At 38.8% G+C, this 19,554-nt stretch overlaps 1 protein-coding gene across 13 annotated transcripts in view; it reads left to right on the top strand.

Annotated features, from left to right (window-relative positions):
* The window catches only part of MYO3B (myosin IIIB), a 211,238-nt gene that overhangs the window by 52,209 nt on the left and 139,475 nt on the right, over window positions 1-19,554 (top strand). The window lies entirely within an intron of this gene.

Here is a 19,554-nt window from a genome sequence, read left to right as displayed (position 1 = left end):
ATATACTTGTCTTTTTCACATTTTGCTCATAGAGAAAGAATCGTCACTGACTGATAACAGTTTGAAACCTTCAGCAATACAAGTGTTTGACCTTTTGTTATCTGCACAGTTATCACAGGCTTTTAAAATTTCTTCTGATTGCAATTTGCATTTCTGATTAAGTCTATTTATATGCAGATGCAGTTGTGCTGGGTTCTGTGTCATACACTTATCTCCTTCCACCCAGCTTAGACATGAACTGCCACCACTCTTTCCAGATTTATTCATACTGAAGCCGTGGTTCATCTTGCCTTTGCACAAGTGTAAAACAAGTCCTGGCAATTAAGGCAGCAAGGGAGGCTTCATATTACTAAAGCAGTATCTATAAATGTTATCAATGCTCAAAACAGTTTAAAAGGACAGAAGTCGTAGAAAAAGTAACAGCAAGCAATAGGAAGATACGTAGAATAGGGCATGTAGAGGCTTTGATTACTATCTATATTATATCTCTTTCCCTGTTTGCTGTTATGTCTCTTTATGAATTAGCAAAAGAAATGTGAAGAATCTATCTGATGAATTAAATAGTAAGTACATTTACTAAATAGAATGGTAGCAAATTTTAAGTCAAGAGATTTCCCTCTGCTTTGTATTTTATGAACTATAACCCTGCTGCATTCATATTAGATAAAGTGGACCGTGATGAGTGCTGGATGGTGTAAGGGCCTGGGCTATAGAGATGGAGCTTCTCTCCTGGTACTTGTTTGAAGTCAATACAGAGGAGTAGTAAATATGACCAAAAAGTGCCTTCCTCTCTTATGGTAGTTTGATAGTTTAGAAGCAGTCTTAGTATAGTTCCTGATATCTGTGCTGCAATTCACGTATTTTTAATGCATTTTTAACATGAGCATTAAGGCTCTTCTCAGGTTGAAAGTGGTTCTTCCAAGCACTGACTGTTGAGTGATCAAGCAGCAACCTATAGAAGCATTGCAGCTCTGCTTCTGAGATTGTTCAGTGCAGAATCCTCTGAGCTCAGGGATATGGCATTTTAAAATTTTTAGCTTTCATGATAATATTTGTGTCTGAAGTTATAAATGCAAGTATTAAACCATTTGATCATTTATAGGTAGTTAGTATCCTTGAGTATCATCTCTGAATTTATCCAGTACAAATTGTCACCTTTTATAACACTGAGTAGCGAAGAAGCCTACAGGGTAGCTATGTTTTACTGTAAGAACTCTCTCCTTTTGTGTGCCACTAGCTAGCTTTATTTGGTAGTACTTAGCTCCCTTGTGAGAAGAGGAAAGGTACAGTCAATCCCTATTTCCCCTCTCCCCAGGACTTAATGTGATTGTAAGATCCAATCAAAACAAAATGGAATCCTGCTGGTTTGGGGTTTTTTGGTGTTTGGTGTTTTTTTTTTCTTTTTCATTACTGCTTCTCAGTTTTTTGCCCAACACTTTCTCCGTGTCCATCGTAGGTTTGAGCCAAAGCTCTCAGCCCTAGTTCTTGGCTTAGTGAGACTCTGGACTCAACAAGTTACTTAACTGAGACTAGCACTTAACTGAGACTAGTCACATCTCCAGAGGCATATGTGCTGTGCACAGGGGTCTTTATGTCTTAAAATCACTCTGCTGATACCTGCAGTCAAACAGCTTAGGTTAGGGTAGAGTGAATGAGAGGCAGCCTATTCATACAGCTAGAATTCTTGCCTCAGATGAGGGCTGGTAACCACTAGTGCTTGTTGCTTCCTGCTTTCTGTAGGAGGCTGCCTGCCTGAGCTTTCCCTACAGCGGGCTTGGCTCCACCCATCGTTTAAATCAAGATGTAATTCTGCACATCTGGTCAGATGGAGGAAGGGCTCATTCATCTGACTGCCCTCAGTTCATGAATGGTGAGAGCACTGGTCTCAAGTGAAGTCTGGAACTTACTACTTCTGAGGGATATAGTGAGAAAGAACTTGTTCAGTTAGGTTTTGCTTTCACCTGGAAAATGGCCGCTAGCAGGAGGTTAGCAGTTTCCAAAACTATCTCACAACTGTTACTTGCCACTCAAGCCACATTAATGTTTGGGTACCACAGAGCTGAATATTAAGGTACATGCTTCTAAATCTGGGATTCTGGAGGTAGTTTCAAGACCTGCATCAAGAAGCAATATAACCTTGTATAACTCCAGCCTTGTGTATGTACCCATACTCTAATTTCTGACAGAGACATACATAATTTAATTTGTTGATAACAGCTCCTCTTTCAGCTGTGGTTTCTTGTGCTTTGATGTGAAACTGGTACATCAGGTTTCAGCTATTGGTAAACGTACTAAATGCACTAGTACCAAATGGCACCAGAGTATGTTGCACAGTTACAGCAGTGTGACTGTGGTACCCTCCAGTCAAGCTCCATTTTATCTTACATGTAAAAACTACTGTGAATAATGAGCAATAAATGTAATGGACTACTGATTTACTGCATATATCTGACTTTTGTATATGTTCTCCCAGGATAATTTTTGGTTTAGGCTGATTTGACTTAGTTTGGAGAAGAAGAGGTGAAATTGCTATTCACGGTAAATGGCAATTGGACATCACTAGGGCAGTTATCAGGAGTTATTTCCTTGTTCCCTTACATTCTTGATTACAATTGATCCTTATATTTCTATTTATACTGCCTTCTGTGTGCTAGACTGATCTGTTTTGCATGCTGCTGATTTCTTTACTTTAGCAGAAAACCTTGCAATGGTTTTCAAGTTTTGTTAACAAGCACCGAATAGTCTGTTCTCATGAATGTACTTAAAAACATTAGTAATGTTGAAATTGCCAAAGCTAGATACAGAAATCTCTGTGTGTGTTTGTGTTTCCGCACAATTCTTCCATTCTCAAGTAGGGAATAAAGTAGTTAAGTTTCTATGTCAGTTTGGTCATTGGCTTTTTTCTAGAGTCAGACACTAATTGTGCTCTTAGGCTTGGCATTGAGTTTCAACTTTGTGAGCTGTGGAGCTAGGCCTTAGTCTTAAATTAATATAATTGAAATGAGCGAGTCTTTACTTTGACTGGGGTTTGAATCAACCATTGAATGAATGACTTTGTACAAACAGTCACAGCAGTTACATATCCCCAAGATCTCTGGAGTTATATCTGGAGTGTAGAAATCAAGTCAAGGATTTGGCTTTTACTGTTTTCATGTGCTAATTTAAACAGGAAATTGGGAGCAGCTAACAGTAGCCAAACATCCTACACTGTTTGTGCTCTCTAAACAAGAAGCAATTAAGATATTAAATTCAGATGGTACTAGTTACAAAGCCTAAATGTTCTTCCAGTAGGTAAGAAATTGCACTTCTCTATACCTTCTATACAGCAGTTACAACCATGGAAGGGAAGGTCAGTGACACTGCTTTAGAAAATTAAATATTCAGCAAAGCATAGTCAAAATTTCAGTACCCAGAAACCTCTCTGGGGGAATGAAAACTTTATTCCCAAACTTAAGACTTAACACCTCCATGTCTGGTCCATGTCTGAATTATGTAACTTGAACCAGGGATGGACTAAACTCCAGGTTGAATGGCTCAGAGGTCTGCAAATGAGCATGTCTATGGATACATCATAGGACCCCTAGATGTTTGGGTCATATGGCATTGCTGGCAGAGGAGGCCCCTTATGCCCATTAAATCCAAATCTATCTTAATCATTTCTATCTGAAGTATTTTACATTCCCCTCTTTGGAGTACATTAACAGAAAACAGCAATAAAGCATTCCTGTTGCCATGAACATTCTGTCCCATCCTAGGTATATATCTTGTTGGAAGACTGTTGAAATTACTGTTTTCCCAGTTATACTTCTCTGTGCTTTATATAGAAATGACAGAACTTGCAGTGAAAGCCCTGTGAGCTCTTAAATAAGACCAGAGACTGGTCTGTAAAGCAGGAGTTGATAATATAGAAAGTTCTGATGGCTCTAAGTTGTTTGATTTTTGCCTTCTCCATTAGTGCACTGAGGTTCCTAGCTCTGTCTTTTTGTAACTCTTTTATAGTTTTCACTTCTCTGTCCTTTCAGCATTGCTGTAAAAAGATTCAAATACTTTTGTCTCCGGTCTGTTGAAAGTGTTTTGTTTGAAGATAGTTCTTAACAGGACATTGTAGATAACAAGGCCTCAATCATGTCTTTCTGCCTCTGTCTCCTCCATCTCCTTTAACATAAGCAGCAACTGTCTTGTCTGATTGCTGTGCCTTTCTAAATAAAGAACATGACTTATCCCTTCTTATTTGCAGTTCTCTTCCCTTGTCTTGTTCAAGGTAAGGATTTTATTATGAAGATTCTAGTGAAAAGCCAATAAATTCTTCTGTTGGATCAATAGCATTAGTTGAAAGACAGCAAACAGATGTGTTGCTCCCTGTCCTCCATTTTTAGTGTGTTTTAAACTGGAACTATAAACTGTCTGCACCGTGAAGTGGGTGACAAACATGCACTGGTGATCTGACATTTTTGATCCTTGCCCTGAATCAGACACACTTAGACTATTTCTCACATCTAGAATTCTGTCTTGCATCTACTAGAAGTCTGTTTGAACAGAAAAAGAAAAAAAGTTTCCTTTAATTGAGTCAAGCAACATAAAATGTGATTAGATGTTGAATTTATCTCAACAAAATAGCTGATTTCTAGAGGGCAGGTGAACCCCCAGAATTCACCAAGTGTCTCAAGTCAGGTGTAGAAAATAGGTAATCCCACTGTGCTGCACTCCCCTGAAAACCTGATCAGAGTTTCACAGCAGATGATGCTGGATGCTGAGCACTTCTGAGAACACTGTGATTTTTAAGGTGTGTAAGTATTAACTTCAGACTTTTGATAATATGGTCTGATGCTTAAGCACTTTTCTTGAACTACAGAAAATGTAGTGTCTGCAGCAAATATCTGATAGTAAAAGTGAAGAAGAAAATGCCAGTTAAAATTTAAGTCAGATGCTTCATTCAACACTAGCCTTCGGAACCTTATTTCTGTATGTATTATGTAGCTTTGGAAAAGAAGGGGATACAAATTCATGGACTAATGAAAATTTAAAATACCTCTTTCATTCATGAACATTTTATTGTATGAATGTGCAGTGTCTTGGAAACAGTTCGTGATATCACATGCATGAGACATTCTTAAAACTGCTAATGAGAAGGAAGCATTGTCTTAGAGCAAATGTTAGTGCTCTGTATTGCAATGATGCACACATTCTCCCTCATCAAAATGAATTTTTGGATCTAACTCATAAATCTCCTGAAAAGGGACCTCCAGTGCCTAGAGATAGAGATAAATCATACTACGAAGACACTGAACCATGAAATGATTCTGTTAACATGTCATCTGTCTAGAATATATTTTCAAATCTCCCAACAGAAGGGTCTAAATTATGAAAGAGAAGGTGCCTAGCAAAGTTGGTAATTTGGGAGTTGATACTTTTAACCTCTTCCATCTGCTGCCACTACTTAGGTGTGTCTGTTTTGGCAAATTATTACAAAGTAAAAGATTCTCAAATACCATTACACCTAAACTTTTAAAAGTAAAATAGATCCATAAATTCTTCAAACTATGCTATCTTGTGAGAAATGTTACATTTGTATCAGTACTGTCTCTTAGGGTAGCAGTGATTTAAAATTTTGAAAAGAAACGTAATAGCTATGAAAAGAGCTCAATGTGGCTACAGCTGTTAAAGATAATAAAAAATGTTTCTATAAATTCATTAACAACAAAAGGAGGATTAGGGAAAATCTCCCCCCTTTACTGGATGCAGAAGAAAACAGTAACAAAGGATGAGGAAAAGGCTGAGGTGCTCAGCGCCTACTTTGCCTCAGTCTTTAGCAGTGGAACTGGCTGTTCCCTGCACACCCAGCCTCATGAGCTGGGAGATGGGGAGGGGAAGCAGATTGAGGTCAGCACAATTAAAGAGGAAGTGGTTAGAGACCTGCTGCACCACTTGGATGCACACAGGTCTGTTGGACCAGATAGGTCACACCCAAGGGTGCTGACAGAGTTGGCAGATGTGCTCACCAAGCCGCTTTCCATGATTTACCTGAAGTCGTGGCTAACTGGGGAGGTCCCATTGGACTGGAGGGTGGCAAATGTGACACCCATCTACAAGAGAGTCAGAAAGGAGTATCCAGGGAACTATAGACTTGTCAGTCTGACCTCAGTGCCAGGGAAGGTCATGGAGCAGGTCACCTCGAGTGCCATTAAAAGTCATATAATGGACAACCAGGGGATCAGGCCTAGTCAGCAGGGGTTTATGAAAGGCAGGTTCTGCTTGACAAACCTGATCTTCTATGACAAAATGACCCAACTATTGGATGAGGGAAAGGTTGTGGATATTATCTACCTGGATTTTCCAAAAGCATTCTAGGTTGGAAAAGACCTCAAAGATCATCCAGTCCAGCCATTAACCTAACATTGACAGTTCCCAACTACACTATATCCCTCAACACTATGTTGATTCTACTCTTAAACATCTCCAGGGATGGGGACTCCACCACCTCCCTGGGCAGCCCATTCCAACACCTAACAAGCCGTTCGGTAGAGTAATGCTTCCTAATATCTAGTCTAAACCTTCCCTGGTGCAACTTGAGGCCATTACCTCTTGTCCTGTTGCTTTTTACTTGGTTAAAGAGACTCATCCACAGCAGGGGGATATAGAGGGCGATGAAGTCTTCCCTCAGCCTCCTCTTCTCCAGACTAAACACCCCCCAGTTTTCTCAGCCACTCCTTGTACGACCTGTGCTCCAGACCCTGCACCAGCTTCATTGCCCTTCTCTGGACATGCTCGAGTCATTCAATGTCCTTTTTGTAGTGAGGAGCCCAAAACTGAACACAGGAATCAAGGTGTGGCCTCACCAGTGCCAAGTACAGGGGGAAGATCCCTTCCCTGTCCCTGCTGGCCACGCTATTGCTGACACAAGCCAGGATGCCATTGGCCTTCTTGGCCTCCTGGGCACACTGCTGGCTCCTGTTCAGCTGGCTGTCAATCAACACCCTCAGGTCCCTCTCTGACTGGCAGCTCTCCAGTCACTCCTCCCCAAGACTGTAGCACTGCTGGGGGTTGTTGTGGCCCAAGGGCAGCCCCCAGCATTTGGCCTTAGTGAAGCTCATATTTTTGACCTTGGCCTTAGTCCATCATTCCAGTCTGTCCAGGTCTCTCTGCAGAGCCTCCCTACCCTCGAGCAGATCAACACTCTCACCCAACTTGGTGTAATCTGCAAACTTACTGAGGGTACATTCAAACCCCTCATCTAGATCATCAATAAAGATGTTAATCAGGAGTGGCCCCAAAACCGAGCCCTGGGAGACACCACCTGTGACCAGATGCCAACTGGATTTAACTTCGTTCATCACAACTCTTTGGGCCCAGCCATCCAGCCAGTTTTTTACCCAGAAAAGCGTGTGCCCATCCAAGCCACAAACAGTCAGGTTTGCCAGGAGAATGCTGTGGGACACAGTTCCCCATAGAATTCTCATAGAAAAACTGGCTGCCCATGGACTAGATGAGCAAACAGTCTGCTGGGTCAAGCACTGGCTGGATGGATCAACTCTCCTACTCAATCTGGGTCACCTATAGAAGGCTGCCCAGGACAATGTCCAGACACTTCTTAAGTATTTCCAAGGATGGAGACTCCACAACCTTGCTGAGCAACCTGTGCCAGTGCTCAGTCACCCTCACAGTGAAAAAGTGTTTCCTGATGTTCAGTCAGAACCTTCTGATTTTCTGTATGTGCCCATTGCCTTTTGCCGTCATTGGGCACCACCAAAAAGAGCCTGGCTGAGTCTTCTTTTCACTCTCCCTTCATATATTTATATATATATTAATAATTTGAATATTGAATATTTCTATGCTAAACAGTCCAACCTGTCTCAGCCTTTCCTCAGGTGAGAGGTGCTCCAGTCCCTTAATCAATCTTAGTGATTCTTTGCTGGACTGTCTCCAGTAGCTTTGTACCTCTCTGGTATCTCTCCTGCCCAGAACTGGAGACACTACTGCAGGTGTGGCCTCACCAGTGCTGAGTAGAGGGGAAGGATCACCTTCCTCAACCTGCTGATAACACCCCTCCTAATGCAGTCCGGGATGCCCTTAGCCTTCTTTGCCGCAAGGGCACATTGCTGGCTCATGTTCAACTTGGTGTCCAGCAGGACACCCAGTTCCTTCTATGCAAAGCTGCTTTCCAGCCGGTCAGCCCCCAGCATACACTGGTGCGGGGCTTTGCACTTCCCTTTGCTGAAGTTCCCGAGGTTCCTGTGGGGCCATTTCTCCAGCCTGTTGAGGTTCCTTCTTTCTGGATGGCTGCACAACCCTGTGGTGTATCCGCCGCTCCTCCCAGGTTGGAACGTGAGCAAATGTGCTGAGGGTGCACTCTGCCCCATCATCCAGATCATCAGTGAAGGTGTGAAATGGGACTGGGCCATTTCAATCACTGGGATACACTGCTAGTCATAGATGAATCTCCTGGCATTTTGTTTGTATAATCTGGCTCAGCATGTATTAATTCCATGGAGAAAGGACAAGATATTTTCATGTTGTCACTATCACGTTGTCTCACAGTTTGCAAAGTGCCAAAAGATGTCTGGGCAGGGGCTCTGCCCTTATAAAGGTATATAGGATTTATTAATTACTAATGAATTTTTAACAGGTATATGAACTGGTAAAAGTCAAATGGATCCTAGGGTTTGAATATCAGGCTTAAATAAATTTGTGCCAGGGTTGAACTGAGTAATGAGTGGCTGGTAGTAGTGTTACCTTCATTACATCATCTGTGTCTAAAAAGCAGAGAGCTGTTTGTGTCTAAAACTGTACCAAATATGTATGGATAACTAGTCTTTTAAATCTGGCAGTAGATCTAAAAATTGAAGTGTATGCAGTTAGCAGCCATATTGTAGCAAAATGGGGTCTTCTCCCCATTAGCTTATGACATTTTAATGTATTTGAGAAAGTAGTGAAATATTATATTTGTATACTACCTAAGACAGTAGAGAGTGAGTCCTAAACTTAAATCATCTTGGTGCAATTTCCCTCCTCTCTTTAGTTATTCAGTTATCACATAACATATATACGGCTACGTAACTATTTCTTATTGATTTTTGTCTTTCTATTCCTTTTCATAAGTAGAGTAAGGATAGAATTTGATTTTTGCAAATGTATTCTTTGTTCAGATGTATTCATAGCCTAATTTCAGCAAGTAATTCATGCTCTGTGGCTTGTTGAATAGTCTGTGGTAAGCATTTACTATTTCAGCTATTAAGGAAGATTTTGCCTGCATAGTATGTTGCTGGTGTTTGATTCTTTAAGGGTCTCTCCTCCAACTGGCTTTGTCATGAATACATGCAACTACAAATAGAAAGGTATTGTTTTATATGCATATTCTTCGTGCTTATTTAAAACAGATTGTTTCAGCAAACATTCCTACCAGTATATTTGTTGCTAGAACATTTATAGGAATTACAAACAGAAGAGCTAAAATGTATGCAGCTGAAATGAATTCATTGAGAAACTCAAATGAATGATCATGAAAATAAACATGCTTAGATCTCAGCCATTTTCTAAGCAAACAAAAAAGAATCACCTCTGGTACTCTGTTTTATTCTCTGTGCTGCACTCTAACCCTTTCTGAACTCTAGGTAGAAGCTGACATGCCTGACATGTTTTTAGTGATTCCATATGCAGTTCATTTCATGCATTAAATGCACATAAACTGTTTTAGTCAACCAGTTTCTAAAGTAAATTATTACTTTTCAAAATCCATTGCATAAGTAATAACAGACTGCTAAGATACAGTAAGTGCCATTTGTTTTGCTATAATGGAAAATTTCATGCTGACAAGGTCAAGCCCTTCAGTCTGAGAGCAGTCAAGTGATGAAAGGCACATCCAGAAGGAGAAGTAGTAGATGGACATCTACTGACTGCTGTCTCTTTCAGAAGTGAGGATTTGAAATGTGGCTTAGTTAGATTTAGAGGACAGAGCTGAGCTACAAAGTCTTGCTTTTATTATTGTAGACTAAAAATACTTTTTTTTTTTAGTGTGTTTTTAAAACTTTTCTTGACACAACTACAGTAGTTAACAGCATTGTCTGTAGTTGTCCTGAGGCAGTAATACTGTGAGGGTTAGCAGAGTAATCCTTACATGTAGTAGTTACTGATTTTTAGGGAGATTGATGCTACAGTGTATGGTACACTGGAGGTCGCAATGGAGCATGGCTGAATTTTTTTTAGTGCAGCAAAATACTTGTGTTCTGCATTTAAAATTAGTTGGAAGATGGTGGGAACATCAGTCAATTATAAATAGTTAACAGCCAATTTTCCACCATTCAGCCAAGAGAACAGCTTCCTTCCAGGTAGTTCATTCACATGTAATATTGCTTCGCAGTAAGACATTCATTGTTCAGATATTTTTATATGATTGATTAATATACTTTGTTATGGAAATAGATTCTTAGGATAATAATAATTGAGATAATCTAGGAGTCAAATTGCTCAGTAAAGAACTAGGGAGCTACATTTTCAACATATAAATCTACATCATTACTCGAGGTTGCTGAGAGGCTGCTGATGCCTTATTAGATAAGGTTTAGATAGATTACCTGCAGCACTAAACAATTTACTGAGAACAGAAAATTGGCTTCCAATACAGTCTAGAAATGAAACATCACAATTATTTGAGGTACTCTGTAACCTTGGAAACAATTGGGAGCAGTGACATCGGCAACAATTATGTGCAATTTTTGTCTTTAGTTTATCACCAAGGTAACCAGAGCAGGTTTCGCTGCTTGAAATTTTAAGAATGTCTTGGTTCGGTATTAAGTGAGCATGCATGAAGCAGACAATTTAGGGTCTGTTAAAATTGCATTTTGCTTCACTTTCAAAATGGTCCTTCATGATTTAAATTGTGTAAACTCATGGATTTGGTGGGTTTTTCTCATTTTCCTTTTTCCTTTCTCTCTCTGAAACAGCTGCAGGCAAATGAAGCCTTAGTTACTGTGTTAAATTCTCTGAATAATGAAAAGAAGGAAAACTGAATTCCTTTTGCTGGTCTCAAATACCAAGTGCTGGCAACTGCACACAGAGGCTGCAAATTGCAGTACTTTGGTTTTGGGGTTGAGAATCACCCACAGTTGAGGACACATCATATTCCCACATCTAACTTCTTTGGGGGAAGCTTTGCATTTAGGTTCAGGTTCACAAGAGACTTGCAGTCACTGCTGCCTTAGGAATACGCTGGGTGAGTGATTCCCTTAGACTTACTGGCTATGGAACATCTTTAGTCAGCTACCTCACCTTGTGGTTGTGCCAGTCAGGAATGGCCTAGTGTGATATCCATCTTCATACTTAATCCAGAGAGTTTGGGTTTTTTCTGCAGTGGGTTTTGGGGAAGATAATGTTTGAATTAAATAAGCCTTGCTGCTTAGCGGAAAAACCTGTAGTCCCCTTCATAGTTGCTCTGTGATGGGAAAGTTACGTGGAGTTGGAGCCATAATGCTGACAAGGAGGATGTTCAGACCACACAGTGTCTCATCAGCATGCGAATCAACTTTAGAGAGCAGTATTTCACTATGAAATAGTGATAATGCTGTCCGTCATTCATGGAGGTAAAAGGGGGTGCTGCAAGAGTTGCTTTTTTAAGTCGGGAACACTATCTCAGGTTAAAGCTGTATCAGTTGACAACTTAGAAACGCATGTATAAATTTGCATTCCTAAGACTTGTATATCTTACCTGTGATGTCTACTTTGTCAAATACCTTTTTTTTTTTTTTCCTTGTATACATCTTTACCCACAGGTTGCTGCACATGCAAAATACATGCTTGTGTTCTGTTGAGTTACTACATGTTCAGCTTATGATTTTGTAGGGCACTTGGTGTGCAGGCAACTTGACATACTTGTGCCTTATAACTACAAGTCAGAACTTGATGTTTGAAGGCAAATAATAAAGTTCTGTTCCTGTTTGGAGTGCAGCCCTGAAGAAGTGAAACTGCATTTCAAGCCATTAGCACTGTGGGTTTCCAAAACATAGTCTATAGCCTATGGTTAATGTTGGCATGCAGTAGCCCACATCACTTATAATGAATTAAGCCAAGTAAATTAAATTAGATTTTTGCATAAAAAAGATAATTCCTTCACAAAGTTTGGTATTTCAGGGAGAATAAAGCACCTAATACATTTCATGGCACCAGAGACTTTCATGGGATGTAATTGAAAAACAGATGCTTTTCTTAGAAATAGAATATTGATGTTCATATTTGTAAAAGAATTCATTCACTGACTGATAGAAGCAGAAGAAAAAGACAAACTTTTTAGATGTTAGTCACATTCTAGTAGGACTGTAATTGTCTTTAAGATTATAATGAATGGGCATTGGTTATTTTATTTTTGTAATAAAAAGTCACCAAATACCTATGTGCTTTGCCCTCTGAAGTAATTTGCAGAAATGTACAGTAACAAGTAATCGCACTATTTGCAAATATATTTGGTGAAAAGGAGCTGTGCTTTGAAAGGTATTGACTTACTTGTTACAGTTATCGGTTTGATTAATGTTAAAATTCTCTGCAGTATATTTAATCATTACTCATGATTAGTGCAGTAATAATGCACTACACATCTATGCATTTACTATTAACAATTAGTGTCTTATATTTCTTTCCTATCACAGGTGAAATCATGTTAGAACTCATAAAAATTTTAAAGAAATGTTTCTTGGAATAGACATTGGTTATAAATCTTTATAACTACAGTATTCAGGGAGTTAATAATAATAATTTCAGTGGGTTTATTTTATGATAATGAAAGGCCATTTAGAATACAGTTGTACTACATCTTGTCTCAAGAGTTGCTCCAGGAGGTGCAAGTTTTCACCACTGTTGTGAGTCCAAGAAAAACTCCCAGGCAAGACAACAAATGCTGCATTCTGTGTAGAGAGACCACATTTTACATATGAATAAACAGAAACTAGTCAGATTAAATGACTGTGCAATGTTAGGTTCACAAAGGTTACAGTAGTAGTGTTTGGAGAAATAGGAGGAATAAAATAGAGAAGAAGGGGAAAAAGAAGAGGAAGAAAGGGGTAAATAATGGTGAACTGGCCTGTAAGTTTTGTGATAGCATCAGTATTAATATGGAGCTAAATGTGATTTGCAGCATGTAGGGATACAAAAAAAGGCCATGTTCAAGGGATGGGTTTCAAAGTGCTGACTTTGATGATAACTTAAGAATCCTTTTTGAAAATTGACTGAAAGTGAATTTGCAGTGTGAAGACCTGATTGGATAAAGCCCTGAGAAACCTGACCTGACCTGACCTGATAGCTGACCCTGCTTTGAGCAGGAGGTTGGATTAGAGACCTCCTCTGAGGTCCTTTCCAGCCTGCTGTAGTAAAGTTTCCAGTTTGTGCTGTAGTAAAACAGTTCACTTCATCCATGCAGGTGTATAAGGGGGAATTCAAACAGTAAACACAATAATTCACCCAGTCTGAATGAGACAATCCCTGGACTAATTTGTCCAGTGTTGTTAGTAACCCTTCAAAAATAGCATTGAAAGCATAAAAAGGGTATAAAACTAGGTTAAAAGACTGAAAAAGCAGCTGATAAAACTGATCCAAACCAAGTAAATATTCCAGGAGAGGTGTAATTATTTTTAAAGAGAACTATGTTTGTTTTATTGAAAAACAGTGACAATATTTTTATAGTATATCTAAAAGAAAGTTAGAGGCAATTTGAGCATAGCCCTGGTTGTCTCTAGGTGTATAATGGATTTAAGGCTGGCATTTTAATCTACTTGTCAAATGAATTATGAGATCCAATGACTGAAAGTTGTATTTACAAAAAAATTATAAGTCTATGGGAACAGAAGAAGCAACTCTTGTGCTTTTGGAAGGAGAGCACTTAGGGTTTTTTTCTGTGCAAACCTTGCCTTGGTAGCTTGGGGGGGCAGGAGAGAGGAATATTTCTCCTCTTGAAGGAGTTGATCAACACATACAGTAAATGCTCTTTGTGAGACCTCCCTTTGAGAACAATTTACATTCTTGGTCTATTCAGTTGGGAGGATCTCAGTAGTCAGAACTCTGCACTCCAAAAAAGCAGGGAAGACATGACTGTATAGTTTTATTTTTGTTAGGTGCCAGAAAATGTCAGTCTTTCCAGAATTACAGAAATGTATTTTTTCCCAGATTTGTTGAGGAAATAGAGTGCTTGTTTGTTGATACCACCTGACTTTATTTGGAACATATATAGCTAATATTTTTGAATGTTTTAAAGGTAAAACAGTGTTGTGATTCGGAATCTCATTCAGTGTCTTAATATTTACTGTAGAAAAATACAGCTAAAAGACATTTTTCTATCCTCAATACTTACTGCCATTGCATTCTATACATTTCTTTATGCCATGGTTCTGATCAATGTCCACAAAAGATTAAATCCTTTCCCAATAGGAAAAATCTAATAATTTTCAGAGCGCTCAAATTTCATCTGAAGTTTTGCTTTTTGTTTTAACAACATGCTTTTCTCATAGCTGCTTCTTTATTCTAATGTATTCCTTCTGCCTTCCTCCACCACCAGCTAGTTTGCAGTTTTTACCCATTTCTGGATATGCACACTAGCATATGGCAGTGTGCCTTCTGTGGTAGACACAGTCTGCCTTCAAAACATACCTTTTTTAAAGGTCTGTAGTGTATTTCAGTTTTCTAGATTATAGTCTTGGTTATCTTCTTGTTTTATCTCCCCATGCCAAATGTCAATGTTCTCTTACCCACACAGAATGATTTCTGCCTGCTCTTTTCTTTTTTCCATGTTTCGTTACTATCCTACTTTAAATATTTTAATTATCTCTCTGCTAACCTTGCTTTCTCACTTCTGTCCTCTTTGGCTCTCACTAAGTGTTTAGCAAATGGTGCTTGTGGGGTTGGGTTTTTGTTGGGATTCAAGAGGACTTTCTGCGGGAAAATAGACATGTGAGCAATCCTGTGTGAGAACAAGACTGATAAAAGCCTCAGCCGAGCAAGAATGCAATAAGGATCTGACCCTGAATGAGTGGGGAGAAACTTGACGAGACAAACAACCTCCGGAAGGGTTTGGGATGGAAGAGGAAGTTACACAAGGCAGGTGCCTGGCAAGGATGATGTGGCACTTTTTATCCAGTCGTAAGAAGGTTTAAAGCGCGGGCTAAGTTAACTGTCCAATCTTGAGGATTTGTACTGCATGTTACTCATGTGTGCGGGAGAATGTTATAAAAGGGCTTTCTTAGTTATAATAAACGGGCATTGCTCGATCACAGTGGTCGTGTGCATGCTCAGCTCTCCTGCAGGTTTTGGTTTTTTGGTTTTTTTTTGAGAGATTATCCTATTTTTGCCTTTGGGAATTTTTGTTCATTTCTCTTCATTTTCTTTTTTGTGTCGCATTTTTACTTTTTGCTCTTCTTACTTTTTTCCTCCTTTGGTATTTTCCCAATCTGGGCATTGTCTTGTCTTTCCTTTTGCTAGGATGTTGTGTCCTATACTCAGAACAATCCATTGTCATATGCCTGTCATTTGCCATTGCTCCTTTGAACTCTTCTTTTTCTCTGGATATGTTGATTTACCCAGGAGATGCTTGTTTGTGAAGCTTATGCTAGAATATTCAACATGAGGTGGTGGTTAAATCTTGCATTCAAGAAAACCCCCCATCCCTCTTGATTTTCACATGTTTCATGATGTTTTAGTATTTCAGCTCTGTAGGGTTTTTTGTCTGTCATTACATCACTAATTGCTTTGTTGCACATTACTTGCACCATTAGTGGTTTTTGCCTTAAATTTATTTTAACTACCTTAATTCTTTCCTAGATTCCCGAGCTTATATGAGTCAATATTTTACCCAGGGTATTTTCCACAGCCTGGCCACTTGTTTCAAGACACTCATGAGTTTTAAGATAGCATCTTACAGGTTTATTGGGCTACAGTCTTAGTGATATTATTGTCATTTAGTTATGCATAAGAGAGGGTTTATTGGAATTGCTGTCATGGGACATGTTTTTTTAATGAATAAATTAATCATGTTTATCATACTGTGTTTATTAGTCTTCACTCCAGTTATAATCTACAAGGATTCCTAAATCATACACTGTTTTTAAAAAGCAGACAAAAATTCAAGTGTTTTAAAATCAAGCTTATTGGATGGAATAGGAGAGGGAACAAATAAATTCCATTCCACATACAGTCCTCATGCTCAGAAAGCATATTACCATAAATTATAATTGCTTTTTTAAAAAATGGTACTCTTACACATCTTATATGTCTCTCTATGCTTCAGCATTTATTCAGTCTATTACTTCAGAATTTTTATAATGATCCTCCTAATGGTCCATTGGAAATATGCCACCATTAACTAATGTATTCCCTCTATAAGTATTAATTTCTGAACCAGACTAGTAGGGCTATCAGAATAATACCAGTTCTTACAATGCTATGAACCAGATTAAAGTGCAAACAGTAAGGTTTGAGTCATAAAGTAAAACTAAGGAGTAATCCTTGTTTCCTGTTGAAAATGGAGGGGTTTAAGTGCTTGCTTTTGTCAAGCATAATGATTGAATTCCGTGTTCAGTGCCAGCCATATCAAGCATACGGTAAAAAACTTCTTCTATGGCATTATTGTTAGGTTTATTTGTATTTCTGTAGAACATCAATTAAGAGGAGGCTTCCCTCCATGAAATGGAAGGGTAAGAAGATGTCTTCCTCTTTGAAAATAAGAGCTAAATTAGTCATACAAAGAAATAAAGGTAAAGAAGAAGCATGAGTGGCAAAAATGCTCCTGTGGTTCTGTGAAGCAAGTCCATCTTTTCATGGGAGTAATGTAGTGAAAACATTTTACTCTTTATGGAAAGAAGGGCCCCCAAAAGCATGTCTCAGCCAGTCGGAAAATCACAGGTATCCTGTGTTACCTTACATGTCCAGGACAATATGAAGCCTGTTGGCAGACAGCCTGTGGTATGACAGAGCCTTTGCTGCTGTGGGGGTACTGGGCAGAGGCAGGTCTCAGCAGGAGTACGGAACTGTGGGACCGGGTTCTGTGTCAAGACTCTTAATTGTCTAATTTTTACCTTGGCAATCTTCCCCCACTTCTTAGAAGAAAGTTTGTGGCATCCCTCTAAGTCTTCCTCTCATTGAGCCAATTTTAGCTTTCCAAGAGCGGATCTGCTCTGCTGGGCAGTGCCTTCAGGAAGGTGGCCTCCTCAGGCCTCTTAAACTGGCTGATGTACAGTGAAAGATTGAAACACACACAAGTCAGGACTTGCCCTTAGATATTTATCTGTGGGATTTTCACTTTCAGATTTTAACAGTTATATTACTTTCCCGTACAATTCTACAAATGTGCAGTGTAATTGCAGTATTTTAATATTCCAGCTACAGAAGTATAGTGTCTAGACAACACCATATGTATTTCAGTCAGGCACCGAAGTATTACTGTCCCATTTTTATTTCTTTGGCAACTGACATTCTCCTGCTTTACAAATTCACAGAGCAATGGTTTTAATAGAAAAGCAAAATACTACATTGCAGTGTAGATGTGAACTGGTTATAAATAAAAATCTCTACTATTACTTCCTCTGTTTCAATTGCTGTTAATTTGCTAGTGCCTCTTCAGCTCTCTGAAACTTCTGTGAGTAAATGAGATGACAAAGCATAATTATAATTCAATTATGCTAAATATTTGTTTTGAAGCTTGACCACTGGAATGTGAAGCTGTATGTTTTCACCTCCATCTAAAAGTATTTCTTAAATAAAATACTTGTTTCTGTCTCAGTGAGGCCAGAAACCAAAACTGGAAACTGAAGAGTGAATGACAGAAAATGATGCCTTGTCAAGTCCTAAAAAAGCTAATGAAACCTTGCAGCTGCCAAATCTGACTGAAATCAGTGGCCTGTGAATTGCAATGTTCAACTGAGAAAGTCAAAGATAATCCAGATGTTCCCAAGCAGAACACTTAGCAATACTTTTTCATCCATTTTCTTTCTGTCTGTATGAACTACAAAATTCTATAATTGAGATTTGGTTTAGTACATTTTTTTGAAGGTTATTATTTGACCTTCAAAATAATTTAATGTGCTTAGCACGTTATTTCTGTCTGTACTCATTACTTTAAAGGTGACTTAATTTATCAGATATATCATTTTGAAACACAGGATTGTTCATGTGAAGGAGGTTTCTTAGAAGGTTTCTTTTGACATCCTCTTTATAGTCTTCTTGAAGCACTTTTCTTTTCGCAATGCATAAAGTGAATCTTGAAAATCAAAAGGAGATTTGTGCATAATTCTGGAACTGACTACCTTTTACCATTTATTTTTGCTCATTATTATGCTGGCTGATTAAATATTCTAAGCTGGAGACTAGTGAATAAATCTTGATTTAAGTGTGTTTTAAAGAGGTAGTTAAAATTTTGTTCATTTGTGGATTTGTATTTGTTTTGAAGCTGAGCCCATATCTCACTGTTAATCTGCTAAGTAGTGGCAGCAAAATAAATAAATAGTCATGTAAAATCACAAGCAAAAGGGAGAAAATGTGTGTTTATGTGTTACAAGATATATAGCCATCATTCTCTTCTGAGAAAGAGTGAACACAGATAACCCAATTTTTATTTTATTAGATCAGGACTCTTAAAAACATTAAAAAGTGGATTGGTACCCTCCACCCCTTCATGTAATTAGGATCCTACAGTCTCGTAGTTAGAGTTTTCTGTTTAACTTTCAGCTCATTGTAAATTTATCATATGCTGTTGGATCCCATCCAGACTTCTGTAACTGTGTATGGCCTATGGAGAATAAAGAGCATCCATTCCAGTAAAGAGTGAAATATCAGATAAATCTGTCTTTGTAATTAAAAGATAGTAAAATATTTAAACAAGAACGATATTTTTGTTTCAGCAATGAGGTGGTAATGTCTTATGTTCTGCTTCCTCTTAACTGATTCTTTTCCCTCAGCAGATTTTGATTGGGGTTTAAAGCAGCATATCCTTGTTAGGATTAAGACACTTACATATTGTTTGAATAGATATATGCCTTTGATATTCTAGAAGATAAGAAATTGAAGGTGTATGGTAACAGTTTTGAACCAGATATTTACACAAGAAAAACAGTCCTTTCAGAGAAAAGGGAGGGGGAATGGAAAAGGAGAAACTCTTTAGAAGTGCATCAGTTGCTAGTGAGAAGGTGTCTGGAGAGTAAATTTGGCAGGAGCTTCCCCTCAAAAGCTGCTCCCTTCCCCTCAAATCTTCTCTTAGGATGTACTGTACCTGTTGTTCTCAGAATAAGGGTAATTTTGCTGGTGCCCCCTAACTGTGTAGTTAGAGTGCTATGATCTGACTGCTTCCTTGACTGAGAAAGGTTTATGTAACTGTGCTAGGCCCTAAGAAGTTAAAAATTATGTGAGGAGCTACCACCTTTCCCAGCTGTCTCATATGCTGTGATTTGGTACATACAGTCTCAACATATGGTTCATGCCTTGTAGGCTGGATAGGGATGGAAATGCCTTGCTCATAGATCTGGTTAAGAAAGACTTAAGGGAGATCAGTGCCCAGTATGGTCAAGACTTCACAATTCTAGGCACATTGAGGAA

Source organism: Athene cunicularia (assembly GCF_003259725.1).
Source record: "Athene cunicularia isolate RWA chromosome 7 unlocalized genomic scaffold, athCun1 chr7_part1, whole genome shotgun sequence".
In the NCBI taxonomy this organism is placed as follows: Eukaryota; Metazoa; Chordata; class Aves; order Strigiformes; family Strigidae; genus Athene; species Athene cunicularia.
Note: the sequence above shows the minus strand (reverse complement) of the source record. Positions and strands in the feature narration are given on the sequence as shown.